Genomic DNA, 20,143 nt, shown 5'->3' on the forward strand with positions numbered 1-20,143 from the left:
AGGAGAGATAGAATCCAAGTTTCAACCACTTACACAAAATTTACATTGTTTCTTTCCTCTATGTCAGAATTATATTTTTCTGTAATAATGTTATTCATTCATTCTTACATCAAACATATATTGAGTACTAACATGAGCCCTGGAGATACAATGCTGAAAAAGAATAAGCCAGAAGCACCCCCTTCCTTTAAATAAAATATTCACTTTACTTAAAGTAACTGTGTGAATCAATGTATCAGCAGGCATTGGTTTACCAGTTATGTGGAAAGTCCTCAAGGTATTGCCATGCAGGGTGTAGGCTTTGACTGAGGGAAATATGTAATGTAGGGTATAGTCCACCATTGGAAGGGGGAAGAAAGTGCAGCAATAAATGGGTTAAGAGCCTCATAAATGGACTGTGGAGGGCTCCCTCCCAGTCTTCACTTGCTTTACTATTTTGCCCAGAGTCAGTGTCTTTTATTAAGATAGACTTATACCCACGGAAGTTCGAATGAGGTCCAGGGAATCAGATGAAAGCCTCAGAATTGAATTGGTAAAACACTGAATTGGTCGGACTATTCTGACGTCAAAGGATGTGAACTGGTAATTATTCTATTAGTGAAGGGAACATGGAAAGATTGAGGACTTGGGAGATGAGAAGCTAAATTAGCTCTAATGAAATATAATGAATAGAGAAACGAGGGTACCTTAATATATGTCGTTCCACAAAATCAGATCTGGAAATCGAAAGAGTAAAAACAATGGTGTAAAATTCCATTACTTGCATGAATGGGAAGGGAACAGGCTATTACTGGCCGAAAGAAACCTTGTTCCCGAGGAAGGAATGTGTCCTTACAGAAACCTCAGTCTTTTGAATGCTGACTGTTGAAAGGACAGGGGAGAATTTCCTACCCTTCTTCCCTTCCTCAAGGTCAGGTCTACAACTCATTTTTCAATCCATAACAGTTTTCACTTAACATGTTATCTAATTTACCTCTTTATTATATTGCTTATTTATTGTCTGTCTCCCCCCCCCCCACTAGAATATAAGCTCATAAGATTAGGGATCTTTGTTTATTTCTAATATAGTCCCTCCCCCCCCCCCCCCGCACCCCCCACACCCCCACCACCAACCCTGGCCTAGCAGAGCACATAACAATTGTAGGTCTTTTTAAGTACTCATTGTATGATGAATGATGTGTAAAATTCCTTGAAGGGACTAAAATGGAAGGAGGAGAGAGAGAGAGAGGGAGGGAGAGAGGGAGAGTGAGAGAGATAGAAAAGAGAGAGAGAGAGAGAGAGAGAGAGAGAGAGAGAGAGAAATTTATGAAGTAAAGGATCCTTTAAAAGGAGAGTGAGTGGGTTGCAATAGTTTGTTCTTGGGATCTGAATTAGAGAGGAAGATAAGCAATGTAGCTGAAACCAGGACTTGGTGATTTGGTAGACAAAATGCTTTCCAGGATTATTCAAGTAAAAATACTGCTGCAAGAAACTTGGGTTTACAAAACTTTTGCAATTTTTCCCCACCCCCTCCGTCAATTATTTTGAGATAATAATGTTCAGGTGTTCTTCGTTTCTTCTTCTGATTTTTAATCCACTGTTTTGTAGAAAATCACTGTTTAGCTTGTTTACTAGCTTACCAGACACCAGTGAGCCCTACACATCTGGAATACTTAGGGCTGTAAAGATTCAGTAACATGGCTGGTACCATAAATGAGTTTGACAGGTCTTCATTCAGCTGCTGCAACTGAGAAGGCACTGAAAATTGTCTGTGTTTTTCCTTCTCTAATCCTGCAGTTGTTTTCTCTTCTGAAGACTGAGTTAATTATATAGTGGCTATTTTAGGTTGCTTCTGACGACATAATGTTTGTGTTCCATGTTTTTTCATCGGATAAAAGAAAGGCTCATTCTCAGGTCCTTGAGATAAAACAACAACAGCCAACATTTGTGCAGTAACAGTCACCAACCTTATTTCATTAATCATCACAATGACCTGTGGCGTGGTGCCATGACTGGAGCTACTTTATTTCAAATGTCTGGAGTCTCAGAGTTGCCAAGTTGTTTGTCCAAAAATACACAGGTAGGAAAGTACTCCAGGTGGAACTCAGAGCCGGGTCTTGGAACTCAAAATCCTTGGCACTCTCCACTGCTTGTAAGTTAACCGCAGTCATAACAGCAATGGCCTAATTGTGAGTCTTGCCAAAACATTCTGCCTAGTAAATTGCAGACTTAAGCAGTATATAAACCCTTGATTTTTAGGGGCACAATCTTTTTTTCCCAGACTATTTTTTAATTGTTGAAATAACTTTACTGTGTCAAAAAGAAGAAAAAGAAACTTTATCTTCTAAATTTATTTACTAGTTTCATTGCTCTAAAAATATAAAATTTTTGAGATAAATCAAGCTACGATCTGAACAAGTACTGTTAGTCTTCATTTTTTTTCCCCATGCTGCAACTGGAGTGACCAAAAATTACATGGAATTATCTAATCCTTTTTGCCTCACTACTACCAATCTCAATGCCATAAGAGAATAGGATGGAATCCAAAAAGAACCCTCCCCACCCGATTCAAACTCTGTTTGAGTGTTAATCTACTTGAATAATGTTTTAGCATTTGGTAGTCCTTCCTCCCTCCCTTCCTTCTTTCCCTTTTTGAAACTAGGGGAGCATAAGGCATTTATATTTGTTTATGTTAATGCATGCATTTTGAAATGTTTCTGATAGAAATTATTGAATGTTTTCCAAATTCTGCTACGTGTATTTATGCTATAGCTTTGTCACAGTTCTAATTGCTGCCCTCAGATCTGTTCCTTCCCCATCCCCGGCTTGAGCAGGCTGGTCCCTGTAGGCTATTTCCCAGGTTCCTGTGTCAGCTGCCTTCTGGCTCAGTGTGGCCAATGGGAAGCCCTCCAGGAGACTGGAGTGAGAGAGAAATGAAGATGCCAGGGTATTTATTTCTCTTTGCTGATCTCTTCCTTGTGGATACCTCTGGCTGGGCTATATATTTTCCATGGCACCTGTCCTGACAGGTGTGCCATGAAACAAGCTCCTGCTGAGTGACCCTGGCACCTGGGCTTTGGTAACTTTGCTTCCTCCATTTATCTTCCAGCTTAGGGATAACAGTGGTTTCCTGAAAGGGCTAATTTCTGGATTCCCTCTCACCATGGCTTCCTAGCTCCTTCATCACCTGTGCAACCAACTTCCTGCATTGTGTAACCTCTGCTGTAAATACTGTAAGTGCATGGTATTTTCCTGGCTATTCCCTGACCAGAGCAGGTACTGAGAATCACTTTAAGATTTCAGAGACAAGCATCTTCATTAACTTGTAATAGTTATAACAATTGACGTAATTGATGAGGGGAGTTTCTTGCATTCTGAATGAGCTCATTATTAGATTCTGTTTATATTAAGTCTAAGAACAGGTAAAATTAATCTATGGTGACAGAAATAAAAGCACTTGTTGCCTATGCGGATGGGTAGAAGTTGACTAAAACAAACAAATAAACAAAAAAACACGAGGCAATTTTCTAAAGAGAAAGCAATATTCTAGATCTTGATTTGGGTGCTGGTTACATGGGTTGATATAATTGTCAAAAATTCTATGAACTGGACACTAAGATTTATAATTTTATTGTGTGCAAATTAGACTTCAAATAAAAAAAGAAAACATGCCTGGAGTGTTTGTTGAAGAAAAGCAGAAAATCAGCTTATTTGGTGTGAAGTGAATGAGAAGAATGTAGAAGGAGAAGAGGACAAAGATATAATAGGGGATGAAAGTTATCATGTAGGGCCTACTAGGCCATTGTAAGACCTCTGGCTTTTCTTCTGGATGAGATAGGGACCCTTTGTAGGATTTTGAGCACAGGCATGAATTGATCTGTCTTAATAGGATCACTCTGGTTGCTATGTTAAGGAAGATAGTAGGAAGCAAAGCAGATCCATTAGAAGACCATTGCAATAATCTGGCCCAAAGCTAACAATGGCTTGGATGAGGGAGGCAGCAGTGGACATGGTAAGAAGGATTTGGATTCCAGATGAGTCTTCAAGGTAGGAGTGATGGAATTTGTTGAAATATTGGCTGTGGGGTTAGAGAGAAAGAAAGAAAAATGATCCTAAATTTTGGTTTGAGCAACCAAAGGGATGGAGTTGCTGCTAGTTAAGATTGGGAAGAGTTCAGGTGGAGCAGGCTTGTGGACATGTAAAGTTTGAGATGCTTACTGAACATCTAAGTAGAGACAGTGAATAAGCAGTTGGATATTGGGATTTTTTTTTTAATGTATGAAAAATATTAAAAGTCACCAGACCGGGTGAGATCAACTAGGAATGAAGTGTGAATAGAAAAAAGAGGTTCAAGGATATCTGGAACCATGTCAGCAACAGTGAATGGATTGCTAGCCTGCCCATGGTTGACAGAAAAGACGCCATTGCCTTCAGCAAAGGGCTGGAAACCTCATCATGGATAGGTACAGAAGAGCAGTCTCTTCTCTCATTTCCTCCCGGTGCCTCAACATCAGAGGCAGGGAGTGGGGGTGGGGTGAGGGTGGAGGATGGGGAGAGGTCAAGAGGAGAGAATTCAACAACCCTGTGTTCCTCCCTCTCCTCTCAAGCTGCTAAAGTCATGAGTTTAGCCAGCGCTCAGGCAATGAGAACAAGAACTTTGGATCAAATTTGAGACTGAAGCTAAATGAACAGCACTCAGTTTTAAAGATCCAAAATGTGATTGTTTTAGTAACTGAAGGTGGTTACAAATTTATGGAGCCACAATGAGATACCTTAAGGGAGTCTGCTACCCAGCCTGGAAAATGGTGTAGGGTGTTCAATAAAGCATAACTAGTTTCAGTTACTGGGGGTTGGGGTGGGGGGGGGGGTGGTGGTGGTGGTAAAAAACCTTTTATTGTTTATATCCTGTGAGTTGAGACTGCTCACAAAGCTGGGATGTCAGTATTGGATACTATGAGACACAGCTCCTAGTATCTCTTATATTGGATATAAGAGACACAGCTCTGGGTATTAACTTACTTACCTAAAATAAGTAGGTTGGAAAGTATGATAATCTACAAGGTCATTTCCAAATTTCAAATTCTATCATTTGATTTGAAGCCCGTGAGAAAAGTCAAGCTAATCCAACATTTTGCATTTTTTTTTCCTTTGAAACTTTATTTGTGATAACAGCATATGACCATTTGAATTTTGGTGAAATGAAAGAGCTTTTTAAATCCAGTTATTATAATACTTTCAAGATTCTGATTTTAGGACAAGCATTACAATAATAAGGAGTAATTTCTATCTTTATGTAGAGCAAGCATATCAATGAAATTTCAGTTTATGCAAACACCTGCTTTACTGGGTTTAATAGAATCTAAGAATACAAACTAATGTCCTATGTGGAGGTAAATTCACCGACAGATTTGTTTGACACAAAGAGTTCCCAACATTGAGGAACAGATCCTTCCAACTTGTGTTTTAGCCTCTTCGAGCCCTCAAACAGCTATCTTCTAACAAACTTAATGATGAATGTGTTCCAGAAATTATTCCTGTAATTCTTCCACATTAGTGTAGAAATCAGCTACAGGTGCAGAATGCTGAACAGTGATTTTACCATACAAAATTTATTCTAATTTTCCTCTTGGGAAAAACCTTACATTTGAAACACATTGATTTTGAACAAATTTAAAGCCTATTTTGCAACTGCAAAAATACAAATATTGAACCTTAAACAACAACTAATAGTCATGGCATCTGTGCGACTATGTATGTTATAGAGAAGAAAATCCATCTGAAATTGACTCTTGGAATTCATTGCTATTTTGAGCAAGCCTTTTATCTAAAATTTAAAGGATCAATAAAATTATCAAAAATAAGATTTTGGCAAAGCTAGGTATATCATGCCAGTGAGAAAAAAGCACTTAGTAAGATCTTTTCTGATTTGCTCAACACAGTCCTATACCACGGCAGGTCCTGACTTATCAGTTGATTGGGGTTTTCATAGAGATGGAAGGATCAAACATAGAAAAGGTGCATCTCATTCGTTTCTTCATTTTGCAGAAATTGAGGTGCAGCTGTCAACTTTAAGCAGTAATAAAATAATAGTCTAAGACACTAATTTCAGTAAAATTTAAAAATGGTTCAAAGGTGTAAATTTAATAGTTTTTATCCAGAATATTGAGGAGCTGTAATGGTTTGCCTGACTGTGTTGTATATGTTTAAAATTTTATTTCTTTATATATACTTAAAAATTCTAGAAATACTGTTTTTTATGAAACAGAAATGTTGGCATCACATTTAATTATAATATAATATGTATAAATTTATATATGTATATAATTAATATTAATACAAAAAGAGAAATATAAAACATGACATAGACACATATATGGGCAATTACTATGTACCAGTTCTTTAAATGGTTCCTCAGAGTAAGTTGTGAGATTAGTAATAGCTGTACTTGAAGATGAGGAAATTAATACTTAACAAATCTAAGAAACCTATTTAAGGTCATTCAGCTAGTTAATGGAGATAAAGATCAGTTCTTCTTCTGTTTAATTTTAAATCCTAACTTTTTCCACTCTACTATGGTATCCCCTTTCTGCAAATCTCCTAAAGAGGCAATACAAATCTACCAAGAAAATGAATAATAGATGATTATTTCCTTTACAAATAAATTGACTCTAGAATTTTTTCAATGATCAATGCTTCAAATATCATTTGTCTTTATATGCAATTCATTACTACGTATAGACTTTTTAGGAATGTAAATAATACATAATGTAAGACATGTCTTTTACAATGAATATAATGGATGTGTCTGGGCTTCAAAAGATCTTTGCTTCCCTGGCTGGGTAGCTTAGTTGGTTAGAGTGTCATCCCGATACGCCAAAGTTGCAGGTTCAATCCCCGGTCAGGGCACATAAAAGATTCAACCAATGAATGCATAAATAAGTCGAAGAACAAGTCTCTCTCATTTCTCTCTCCCTATCTTAATAAATTTTAAAAAAGTTCTTTGTTGCTACATTCCATATGTATTACTTCCTGACATCTTGACTAATATCATGAGGAGCATGGAAATGACACTGACAGGCTCCCATTTTTGTGAGGAATTGGGATCGCCATAAACAGTAAAGGTTTATTGAGTTTCTAAAGTGCATCAGAAAGTGCTCAGGCAAGGGCCAACAACTTCTCTGTCATCCAACACCATGAAATAGTATGGTTCAGAGGCAATACTCAGAGAACTCTATAAATATGGAGATAGAGAGATATATCCACATATGTCTAAAGATGTATATACCATGTTTTCCAAGCCACACACTAAGAGGTAAAAAGAAGGGGGTCAGAATCGCAGTACAAATATATTATTTCTTTGGCTCTGCCGCATTCCCTTCAGACTCCTTTAAAACCTTTACTGATAAATGCTGAGTTATCTTTACAGTGTTTCACCACTATATGCACACCCAAACACCAACATTTTACTCCTTCCCAGCCCCAGCTTTGCTGCCCAAGGTCTGCTGCCAAAGTCTCCAATGCCACAGAGCAGATGCCGCTGCCCAGGGCGCTGCCTAGGCTCCTCCCTACCTCCCGCCCCTGCTCTGCTCAGTACTGCCGCCAGCTATTCCATTGTGCCAAGACCACTGATGAGGGCAGTGTTGGTGCAGAAATCTCATGTTGTGTTCTCCACTGGTCTCTGGAGAATCCCCCCTCCCTCTTCTGTATCACACCCCCATGTATGCATAGCCCATATTCTCAGGCTTCTCCAGTCTCTGGGTAGACATGAAATTACATTCTGTGCCAAGAATTTGCTGCCTCCTTTGCTCTCACTTATAGAACTGGAGGGCTTTACCAACCCCCACCCTTGCCGGAGCCTCTCCACTTAAGTGTGGGAATCCTTAGACAGCATCTCTGTGCATGCAGAAATGGGTCTGTTCAGATTTTCTACCCAGAGTCATCCATAGAAATGTTCCTTCTATACTCCAGACTCTCCCCTTTACCTTCAGACAACATAGAAAGCCTCCACACTAAGAGTGCTTTAAAATAGGGTCTTTAGGAGCCTCAGACACACGATCTTGAATTCCGAAGCAGCACAGTGTCCTTGTACTAAATTTCCATTTGTTACGTAAGCAGGCCTGAGTTAGTGTCTGTCACTTCCAACTAAAAGAATCATAGGTGTGAAGGAAGGGATGGTCTGTTCATCTCTGCACATAGTTACTTTTTCTGTTCTGAATCATTCCAGTCCTTCAGGATTCCCGAGGTTATCCCCAAACACTCCCTCACTAGTTATATCTTACAGAGTGAGGCTTTCGGATTTATTAATGTTGAGAGCTCAACTTGTGCTTCTTATGTGATTTGTTGTCAGTGTCTATTAACTGAACAGATATTTAGAATAATTTTATTTTCTTCTGATTTTGCAAAATTTAATATTCTTGGTCATTAATTTGTTTGTGTTCAGAAACAGTTAAGTTGAAAAATGTCCTTTTGATAAACAACTTTCACTGTAGCTGTATTGCAAATAATATGGACTTTATAGTCAGGAGACTGCAATTTGATCCTAGGATCATCACTTATTTGCTGTAGGACTTTAATTCAGGCCCTTAATTTTTCTGAAATGATTTTATCACCTATAAAACAGACCAGTGAAGTAATGTTACGAAAAGACACTGAAAAATAAGAAGCCTATAAAATGTATGGTAAAAATAATTAAAAATAAACAAAAGGACATTGAGAATTTACTGTTTCTCTATAGAAGACATGTATGTAAATTTTTCTTACTTGAACTCCTTTTATAATCCTTTTGGAAGTACTATAAGAAAAATGTTTCAAATTGTATTCAAGCTAAAATTGGTGTAGAAATAAGTGATGATGTATTTGAATAAAGACTTTTGGTAGGATGAAATACATATTTGTGAATTTGTAAGAATGAGATAAGATGCATATTTTCATCAGAATCTTCTTTGTAGCCTTTTTAGCATTTGATACATGTGATACCTTATTCTCTCTATATACTACCATCAACCTAGCTAAATAGTTGTTAACTCAACCAGGTTCTAGGATGGGGAGAGGAGGGCAGGGATAATCTTTACTATCTTTACTCCTGTGTTTGCTTTAGGGCTGGTGAAGATGTTAAGATACCCACTTCTTCAACAGGTGCTAGAAATCACCACCTGAATTAGATTAAAATGAAAATTAACCAGGCAATGGATTTGGACTTAACTATCATTATGAATTTGATTACAATTCATTTCAAAGACATCCTCTTATTTGACGTTCCAAGTATTACTTTCTCCTTTCATTCCTATCTTAACAACATTATTTCTAGCATTCTTTTACACACAGTTATTTGTATGTTTGTTAAACTCCTGGGTTCAGTTATAGGAGGCTTGGTAGTATCAATACAATATAAAATCATATATCCAAAATAATTGTGACTAAATTTTCCAATATATTAAAAAATCTTTAAAAAGTACCCTTATATACTTAATATAATTTAACATGGATTCATTTTTTATCAAGTCAATAATGTAAATGGAATATGCCATTAAATATATTATACTGTAGCTGCTAACTTTTACTTTTATTCAATAAAATTACATGCATTCTGTCTGAACTGTCAAAATCCTGCATTTGTGATATACAAATTAATGAGATAGCATCTCCTAGGTTTTTATTTTATCCTCACCCAAGGATATGTTTATTGATTTTAGAGAGAGAGGAAGAGAGAAAGAAAGAGAGATGGATTGTTGCCTCCTGTCCCTAACTGGGGATCAAAACCCCAACCTTTTGGTGTACAAGATGACGCTCCAACCAACTGAGCCACACAGCCAGGGTGCATCTCCTAGATTTTAAGTTCAAATGTACTTTCTAGCTTTTTCTTTCTGTTTATATATAGCTTATTTCCTGCTTCTAGAAGTAAATTGGATGAAGCTTCCTTTTGCTCCCTGCAAGATAAATTGAGTTTCCTTGTGTGAAGGCAAAGCAACTAGAAAAATTAAATTTTCTGTCTTGGGTAGCTCTATTGAGTTATAGCATCATTGCACAGCATGCTTTTATAGATAAATAAATCAGGTGTGGAGAGACAAGAGTTCTCAGGGAGAGAGGAATATTTGGGGAGAGAGGGAAAACTGGCATGGGGTGTCATTACTTCTAAGCCCTCTCAGGTGATGAAGCAACAAGAAAAGTATTTTTATCTGTGTTTATGCACAAATTTATATATACCTCCATATGTAATTATCTGTATCTATTAAGCTAAACATTAGTTTATTCTGAAGCCTTCAGCTCTAACTCAACATCACATAGACCATTCTAGGTTCCTCCCATTGCTTATCTGCAACCTCCCATTCCCACAGTGAGAGATCTGGTTTCTACCAACTGCCGTTCATTCACTTCATTGTTCAATTCCAGTATCAATATATAATGGTTTCAGAATTGTTAACCCATACTTTGTGGGAAACAACTTTATCAACTAGAGTGCATGTAGAGTCCCTTTTGCCTTTAGACTTACAGACTCCACTGATTTCCAAAGTTATTCAGGACAGTACCCTAACCCCCTACTCCACTCATGAGGTTGTTCGACATGTTTGTAATCTATAATAATAAAAGCATAATATGCTAATTAGATCAGACATCCTTCCGGACGACCTTCTGGATGAAGCCAGGGCTGCGAGGGAAGCCTGGGTCCTGGGTGCCAGAGGGAAGCTGGTGCCGACAGCAGGGGGAAGTACGGCCTAATCTTGCACAAATTTCATGCATTGGGCCTCTGATATATTTATATTTCTTTGTCGCATTCTCTCCTGGGCTACAATGACCTCTGAAATAATTTTTTAAAACATCTGCATACATTAAGGTTGTACATTGTTTTATAATGTTCTGTAGGCTTTGACAAATGCCTAGTGCAGTGATGGCGAACCTATGACATGTGTGTCAGCACTGACACGCATAGCCATTTCTGATGACACGTGGCCACATGCTGAGGATGAAACATTTGCGACTAGAGTCTTGGAGTTAGTTTTTTCCTCAAAGTGACACACTACCCAAGTTATGCTCAGTTTTTTGGCGAAGTTTGACACATCAAGCTCAAAAGGTTGCCCATCACTGGCCTAGTGTCATGTATCCACCATTACAGTATCATCAAGAATAGTTTCACCACCTTAAAATTCTCTGCACTTCACCTGCTCAACCCTATCCACCCCTCCTGAACATCTGGCTATCACTGATCTGTTTACCATCTCCACAGGTCTGCCTTTTCCAGAAAGTCACACAATTGGAATTTAACAATATATAGCTTTTTTCAGACTGGTTGTTTTCACTTATGCTTTTAACATTTATTCATATCTTTTAGTGGCTTCTCATTCCTTTTTATTGCTGAACTAGAGGCCCGGTGCATGAAATTCGTGCACGGGAGGGGGGGGGTGTCCCTCAGCCCAGCCTGCACCCTCTCCAATCTGGGACCCCTCGAGGGATGTCTGACTGCCCGTTTAGGCCCAATTCAGGTAGGGCCTAAATGGGCAGTCAGACATCCCTCTCACAATCCAGGACTGCTGGCTCCCAAATGCTCACCTGCCTGCCTTCCTGATTGCTCCTAACCGCTTCTGTCTGCCAACCTGATCACCCCCTAACCACTCCCCGGACAGCCTGATTGATGCCTAACTGCTCCCCTGCCAGCCTGATTGCCCCTAACTGCCCTCCCCTGCAGGCCTGGTTCCCCCCCCCCCCCCCCCCAACTGCTCTCCCTTGCAGGCCTGGTCCCTCCCAACTACTCTCCCCTGCAGGCCTGATCCCTCCCAACTGCCCTCCCCTGCTGGCCATCTTGTGGTGGTCATCTTGTGTCCACATGGGGCAGCCATTTTTGACCACCTGGGGGCAGCCATCTTGTGTGCTGGAGTGACAGTCAATTTGCATATTAGTCTTTTATTAGATAGGATAGAGGCCTGGTGCATGGGTGGGGGCCAGCTGGTTTGCCTTGAATGGTGTAGGGGTTCCCTTGGGGCATGGGGCAGCCTGGGCGAGGGGCCTGTGATGGTTTGCAGACCGGCCATGCCCCCCAGTGACCCAAGCGGAAGCCCTGGGATCTGGAATTTATATATCTTCTATAATTGAATCTTTGTAGCCTTCATCAGAGGCCAGGGCAGGCCAGGAACTTGGCTTCCTCCATCGCCGGGGAAATCCAAGCCTCCTGCTCGCTCCGTGGCTGCAGCCATTTTTGTTAGGATTTATTTATCTTCTATAATTGAAACTTTGTAGCCTTCAGTGGAGGCCTGGGCCAGCCAGGGCAGGCAGAAAGCTTGGTTTCCTCCATCACCAGGGCAACTCAAGCCTCCTGCTCTCTCCAGCTCCATGGCTGCCACCATTTTTGTTGGGATTTATTTATCTTCTATAATTGAAACTTTGTAACCTTGAGCAGAGGGAGGCCTGGGCCAGCCAAGGTGTGCAGGAAGCTTGGCTTCCTCCATTGCCAGGGAAACCCAAGCCGCCTGCTCTCTCCGTGGCTGCAGCCATCTTGGTTGGGTTAATTTGCATACCCACTCCTGATTGGCTGGTGGGCATGGCTTGTGGGTATAGCGGAGGTGCAGTCAATTTGCATATTACTCTTTTATTAGATAGGATAATGTTCTATTGTGTGGTTGTAGCAAGGTTTGTTTATTTATTCACCTATCAAAGGGCATCTTGGTTGCTTCCAGTTTTTGGCAATTACAAATAAAGCTACTATAAACATTCAAGTGAAGGTTTTTGTGTGGATATGTGTGCTCAAATTAGTTGGGAAAATAACTATGAACACAATTGTTGGTAAGACTGTATTGGTTTTATAAAAAACTGCCAAACTGTCTTCCAAAATTACTGTTATTTTGTATACTCACCAGCAATGAATGAGAGTCCCTGTTGCTCCACGTACTTGTCCATGCTTAGTATTGTTTTGAATTTTAGGCATCCTAATTGTTATATAGTAACATCTCTTTGTTGTTAAATAGATGCTTTTTTTTTTTTTTTACAGAAAAGGGCACCATTTGCTCACATTTCCTGTAAATGTACAATGTACAGAACATCTTCTGCACCAAAACCTTGTTTTACAAATCAGTAAACTGAGGTCCAACAACTCTGCAAAGTCACTGTGGAGTGTGGCCAAACAAGAAAACATGATGCCATCAATGTAGCCATTCTTCTTTACTTAAAAAACAAACAAACCATTATTCTTTTATAATAAAGCTAGTTTTGTTGGGTAGAATGAAAAGAATTTACAATGGCAAGAGATGTTTTTAAGAAAGTCATTAGACTTCAAAAAAAAAAAAATAGAGAGAGGAACTGTGTACACAAGCAGAACTCTGGGACCTGGCATTATGGGAGCTCAGGTGATAGGGGCCTTGTTTACGGGGCTGAGGTGGAAAGTCATTTTATGTCCAGTCCTGTTAGCTTTGTACTAAGGACAACTATACTTCCTGATCCTGAGATTACATCTTTTAAAAAATCTACAAGGATTAGAGCAGATCTATGAGATACTGGAGGGAGAAATACACACACTTATCTATTATATTTGCTATTTGTAAAACATGAGGATAAAATATGAACATCTGCTGCGTACTTAGAGTTTTTGTCTGGATAAAAGAAAAATTCTAGTGATGTTTTACTTGACTTTTTTGATTGCAAAATGTAGTAAAGTTTTATCCCGGTCCAGAAATTTTTATGTAAAAATATCTGGATGAATTCTTCATCTTGGATTTTATTGAGAAAATAAAAGAATTAATGAAGGTTAGCAAATCTGTATTATAAAATGAAAATTATTACCCTTGGTATGAGAAAAATAATAAGATATAACAAACTAAAAATCCTGTTCTTGTGGTAATTGTGATTCCTCTACTCCAAGGAACTAGTGAAACTCTTTGCCAGATGTGACCAAAGAAAACCCTTTTGTTTTTGTTTTTTTATGCAGGGCCTAACTTGCTATTCTCTCTGCCTCCCACTACTTATATCCCAGACTCTCTGTGCAAATAGATTCCTTTCTTCATGAGTTTTACATTTAATTGCATAGACTTTCTGTATTTCTATTTGCAATTACCCGAAGTTCAGATGCAGTGTTTGGAGTCCAAAGATGTTTCTTATCTCTAGCCATCTTTTTCATGTACTTGTTCAGCTGTACTCAAAGATCTGCAAGATGCTGGGTCCAGATCTCTGTATCTCTCTGCACCATTCATGCTCTGAGCTATGCTACTGCGATGGCCAGGATATGGATTTGTGTTTTGTGAGGGCAAGAGAGCTGCTGCCCAAGTAAATATGAGCTGAAAACTTTCCCAAACAACACAGGATTTGTGGATTTTTTAGACTGATTGAGTAGACATTAACAGCTTCCTGATGTGGCAGTTGGAATGGGTGCTCCCAATGTCATTTCTCCCTGCCCAGAACTGCCTCGGGTGACCCTGGGTACTAGCCTCCTCTTTAGGGAAATAATATGCTAACTCACTTTTTGTGTCTGTCTTTTATGTGTACTTGTCTGATCCGAAGACAGGAGATAGATCCCAGAAGCTTCACTATAAGATTTTCTGGTTTTATTCTACTTCCTTTCAACAAAGTGGGCCGGTATGGTAGTATTCTCAAGCAGTCTCCAAAGACCTCACTCTGCTTCAAGGTTCTTGGGTCCTTTCTCTTTAGCTCCCCTTTCTATGTCATTCCCCTAAAAATCCTCATACGCAGGCAACTGAGACTCGCACTGATATTGCCATACACTGGCACTGGCATGAGAGCTGGAAGCAGGATCAGTACACAGTGCCAAGAAAAAGTTCCTGGAGGAGAAAAAAGTGCTTACTTATAAGGCATTGTTTAGGAGGCTCTTAAACCTCACTTTTTTACCCAAGTATTTCCTTCCTTAATTCTGCCAAAGTGCTTGCAATTTCCTCAAATTATCTAATTCCTTGGGTTTAGGCACTAAAATCTATCTATATAAAACCCTAATATGCAAATCAACCGAACGGCAGAATGACCGGCGGAACGACTGGTCGCTATGATGTACACTGACCACCAGGGGGCAGATGCTCAACACAGGAGCTGCCCCCAGCCTGCAGGCCCCGACTGGTGGCTGCTGTGGGGGGCAGGGCCAGCAAGCGGGCAGTGCCAGGCCAGCCAGGCGGTGTGAGGTGGGGGGACCCCTGATCACCCCACTGATTGCCCCACAGATCGGCCCTGATCACTGGCCAGGTCTAGGGACCCTACCATGCATGAATTTTGTGCACTGGGCCTCTAGTATTTTATAAAGTACAGGTGCTGTTTAGGTACTGGAGCCATTGAAAGCTTAACTCAGATGACTTTATCAGTTAAGGTGCAGCAATTTAGCAGGGGAATAGGATATTCCTGAGGGACTAAGATGTGAGATGGTGAGCGTTGATATGGGAAGAGCAGTGGTTCTTATGGAGTCCTTTGAGAGTATTTCAAAAGCTACAGGTCTTCTCCCCAGAAAAGGGTGGAAGTAGCTTTTGTAGCCACGATAAAAAGTCAAAGTAGATAAAAGTCATGATAAAAAGTCAAACTAGATAAAAATTTTATAGAGGCTTGAAAAGCCTTTAAATGACCTATGAGTATAGTATAAATGGTTCTAAGATATTTTGTAATCCTTAAGCATATAGAAATTTGAATACGGTTCACCTAAACCAGTGGTCGGCAAACTGTGGCTCGCGAGCCGTGGTTTGCCACTCTGTTGACTTATGAGTTTGCCGACCACTGACCTAGACTCTCAATTCCAATCAGCAGGGGTCCTCAAACTTTTTAAACAGGGGGCCAGTTCACTGTCCCTCAGACCGTTGGAGGGCCGGACTATAGTTTAAAAAAAAAACTATGAACAAATTCCTATGCACACTGCACATATCTTATTTTGAAGTAAAAAAACAAAACGGCAAAAACACCCGCATGTGGCCTGCGGGCCATAGTTTGAGGACGCCTGAATTACAGGCTGTTGTTGTTCCTTGTGATTAAGCCCCTCGGATAAAAAAATAAATATATTTTGATATCTGACCTTCTCAGCATTGTCTTTGAAGTACTTACTAAACCTTTGGAGGAGAATGGGGGATAGGTGTAACTCTAAAGCTTTCCTGCAGGCTGTATCCCATTCTGGCTTTTCCTATTAAGCCACTATGACCTTAATACAGTAGTTTCCCCTCATCCGTGGGGAATCCGTTCCAAGACCCCCAATAATACCTGAAACCACCGATGGCACTGTATCCTATACATACTGTGTGTTTTTAATACACATACATACTTCTGATAAAGTTTAACTTATAAATTAGGCACAGTAAGAGATTCACAACAATAACTAATAATAAAATGGAACAATTACAACAGTATCCTACAATCAGAGTTCCGTGAATGTGATCACTAGTTTCAGGGGATACCTTGCTGACATCTCTGAGTATGCCCAGTGCTTTCTTCTCAATTGCAACGTGTTTCCTGCTCATCTTCCACCCACAAATGCAATGCCTTTCCCATCGTAATTGAGCGCTTATCACTCACTGTGGCCTTAAATTTTTTTTTTCTTTATTGATTATGGTATCACATAATTGTCCTCATCCCCCCATTCCCATCCCAAACCCCTCCCCACGCATGCCCCCACCGCCCTGTTGTCTGTGACCACTGGTTAGGCTTATACTAAGGTGACCAGATTTTAACATTGGTAAAGCGGGACACCATTGACTGGAGGGGGGGGGGGGGGGTGTTCTTAATTAAAAATTTGGTCTATATTGTAATCGCTTTTGGTTTTTTTAATAAAAGGAAATTCACTTCTTAGATCATCGTTGAATTTGCATCCTCTTTTCTTACTCATTATGTTAAAAATCTAAAAAAATAATTTAAAATTATATTATAAATTATTATATACATATTGCTTAAAAACACAGTAAGTAGGTACATAATTACATGAACATATTTTATTGTTAGTTTATAAATTAAATTGATTGTTATAAAGTAACTATATTTTTAAAATTATTTTAATTTTAATCCTATATTTCTTTCTAAATAATAACAATACTAACTTGTATTATTTTTCCTCTGAATTTGCCGTAACGTAAGTCGTAAGTGTCACTTTCAAGGCGGCGCTAGACTTTTTGCTGCCACTATAAAATATAAATAATACAAGTACTGTCTGCTAAATTCAAGAAAATTTATGTATTTATGAAATAAATAAATTACTTACCTAAATTATCTGAATAGCTGATTTGTAATGACATCACTTGTTTAACTAGCTTACTAGCACGCAGTACGATGTGTATCATCTGAGAGACAGTTACAAAATGTTTTCATCCTTGCCAATCCCAAAAAATGCCATTGTTCGTTAAGTCCAAACAATGGTGGTCGAATTTTAACAACTGATCAACAATGCGAACTTTGATAAGCAGTTCTCGATAATCAGTTCTCAACAACTATTTGTTATTATTAAAGTTTAACATTATAAAATTAACAAAAATAATATAAAACTCATATCCTGGCTAAATAGCCACATGGCCGCCGAAAAACCGTATATTCCCTTCCCGTTCTCCCGCTGTGTTCCCTAGCTTGTCGTGCATTCTTTCCAAAAATCGGGACTTTTTGAAAACGCCGCGGGACGCGGGACAAATTGTTAAAAACCGGGACTGTCCCGCCCAAAGCGGGACGTCTGGTCACCTTAGCTTATAAGCATGCACACAAGTCCTTTGGTTGATCTCTCCCCCTTATCCCCGCCCTCCCCTGCCTTCCCTCTGAGGTTTGACAGTCTGATGGATGCTTCCCTGTCTCCGGGTCTGTTTTTGTTCATCAGTCTATGTTGTTCATCATTTCCCCTAGGTGCGTGAGATCACGTGATACAAGAAATACACTTATAAGAACCGGAAGTGAGACAAGCCATAATGGTTATGCTGAGAGGCAAATGAATCAGTCTGCGGTGAGTTTCTTTCTGGGCCTACTGGATTAAAAAACTGTGGTACATCTACACAATGGAATACTACGCTGCGGTAAAAAAAAAAAAAAGGAGTTCCTACCATCTGCAACAACATGGATGGAGATGGAGAGCACTATGCTAAGTGAAATAAGCCAGGCAGAGAAAGATAAACACCACGTGATCTCACTCGTTTGTGGAGTACAATGAACGGCGTAGACTGATGGCCTTAACTTTTGCAGTTTGAGATACAACAGCAAAACTAGAACGAATTTCTTTTTTTACCATTTCCTGCATGGAAGGCCCGTTCTTACCGTAGATCGTAGCAACCTCGGCATATATATTTTTCTTCCCTTAAGTCGAGAACTTTCACCTTTTCTCTTCGAACAAGCACTTTATTCGCATATCCACGTTGCCAGCGTCACTACTCCTGTGCTTTGGGGCCACTAAGGGAAATATCGGTGACTTGAACACAAGCCCTTCGATTCCGGACAGTGGGTCTGACAACCAAGATGGCGGCCACCGGGGGGCGGAAGGGCGGGGCGTGAAGAGCGTGGAGACGCTGGGCAAAGGGGCGGGGCACGTAAGGGGGCAGGACGGCGGGGGAAGTTCACCCCGCTGGCCAGAGCTGCACGCAGGGTAAAACCTGTGAATTGTTTCTTTTTTTTTTTTTTTTTTTTTTTTTTTTTGTTTTTTTTTTTTTTTTTTTTTTAAATTTCTTTATTGATTAAGGTGTCACATATTTGTCCTCATCCCCCCATTCCCATCCCACCCCTCTCCCCACGCATGCCCCAATCCCCTGTTGAACTTAACCGTTGGATAGGCTTATATGCATGCATACAGGTCCTTTGGTTGAACTCTCCCCCTCCCCCCACCCTCTCCCTACCCTCCCCTATCCTCCCTCTGAGGCCCGATAGTCCGATCGATGCCTCCTTGATTCTGGTTCTGTTCTTGTTCCTCAGTCTATGTTGTTCATCATTTCCTCTAGATGAATGAGATCAAATGTCACTAGATATATACTAATAAGAACTGAATGTGAGACGAGCAATAATATTTATGCTGACAGGCAAATGAATCAATCTGTAGCGAGCTTCCCCCTGGACCAACAGTTCTTTTGAGACCCAATTTCGATGTCCAGTAGTTCCTTATGTGTACATGTCAGCACTGACCCCTCAGCTCTGGATGGTGGACAAATGGTGGTAATGGAGGTCCGACTCCCTCTGGTTTGGTCTCGGCCGAACCCAGGGGCACGGCGTCACCTGGACTAAGGGTCACGTGGCCTCACCCATACCCAAGGGGCGCGTGGTCTCACCCGGGTCTGGGACCCAGCCTCACCCGGATGGATCCAGGGGCGCACGGCCTCACCCGGACCCAGGATCTGGCTTCACCCGTACCCAGGGACGCTTGGCCTCTCCCAGACCCAGGGGCACGTGGCCTCACCCGGGCTTAGTTGCACAAGGCCTCACCTGGATCCAGGGACACATGGTCTCACCCAGACCCAGGAACGTTTGGCCACTCCCAGACCCAGGGCCACTTGGGCTCACCCGGGCCTAGGTGCACGAGGCCTCATCCGGATCCAGGGACGCATGGTCTCACCCGGACCCAGGGACGCTTGGCCTCTCCCAGACCCAGGGCCACTTGGGCTCACCCGGGCCTAGGTGCACGAGGCCTCACCCGGATCCTGGGACACATGGTCTCACCCGGACCCAGGGATGCTTGGCCTCCCCCAGACCCAGGGCCACTTGGGCTCACCCGGGCCTAGGTGCACGAGGCCTCACCCGGATCCAGGGACATATGGTCTCACCCGGACCCAGGGACGCTTGGCCTCTCCCAGACCCAGGGCCACTTGGGCTCACCCGGGCCTAGGTGCACGAGGCCTCACCCGGATCCAGGGACACATGGTCTCACCCGGACCCAGGGACGCTTGGCCTCTCCCCGACCCAGGGCCACTTGGGCTCACCCGGGCCTAGGTGCACGAGGCCTCACCCGGATCCAGGGACACATGGTCTCACCCGGACCCAGGGACGCTTGGTCTCTCCCCGACCCAGGGCCACTTGGGCTCACCCGGGCCTAGGTGCACGAGGCCTCACCCGGATCCAGGGACACATGGTCTCACCCGGACCCAGGGATGCTTGGCCTCTCCCAGACCCAGGGCCACTTGGGCTCACCCGGGCCTAGGTGCACGAGGCCTCACCCGGATCCTGGGACACATGGTCTCACCCGGACCCAGGGACGCTTGGCCTCTCCCAGACCCAGGGCCACTTGGGCTCACCCGGGCCTAGGTGCACGAGGCCT

The 20,143-nt window shown here is 41.4% G+C and overlaps 1 long non-coding RNA gene across 1 annotated transcript in view; it reads right to left on the bottom strand.

Annotated features, from left to right (window-relative positions):
- Window positions 1-18,339, bottom strand: part of LOC129151241 (uncharacterized) — a 43,923-nt gene extending 25,584 nt beyond the window's left edge. The window contains exon 1 of the long non-coding RNA XR_008557972.1: window positions 18,163-18,339. This is a non-coding gene — a long non-coding RNA (uncharacterized LOC129151241). The remainder of the gene's footprint in view (window positions 1-18,162) is intronic.
- Between the last annotated feature and the right edge of the window lie 1,804 nt (window positions 18,340-20,143).

Source organism: Eptesicus fuscus, chromosome 13 (genome assembly GCF_027574615.1).
Source record: "Eptesicus fuscus isolate TK198812 chromosome 13, DD_ASM_mEF_20220401, whole genome shotgun sequence".
In the NCBI taxonomy this organism is placed as follows: Eukaryota; Metazoa; Chordata; class Mammalia; order Chiroptera; family Vespertilionidae; genus Eptesicus; species Eptesicus fuscus.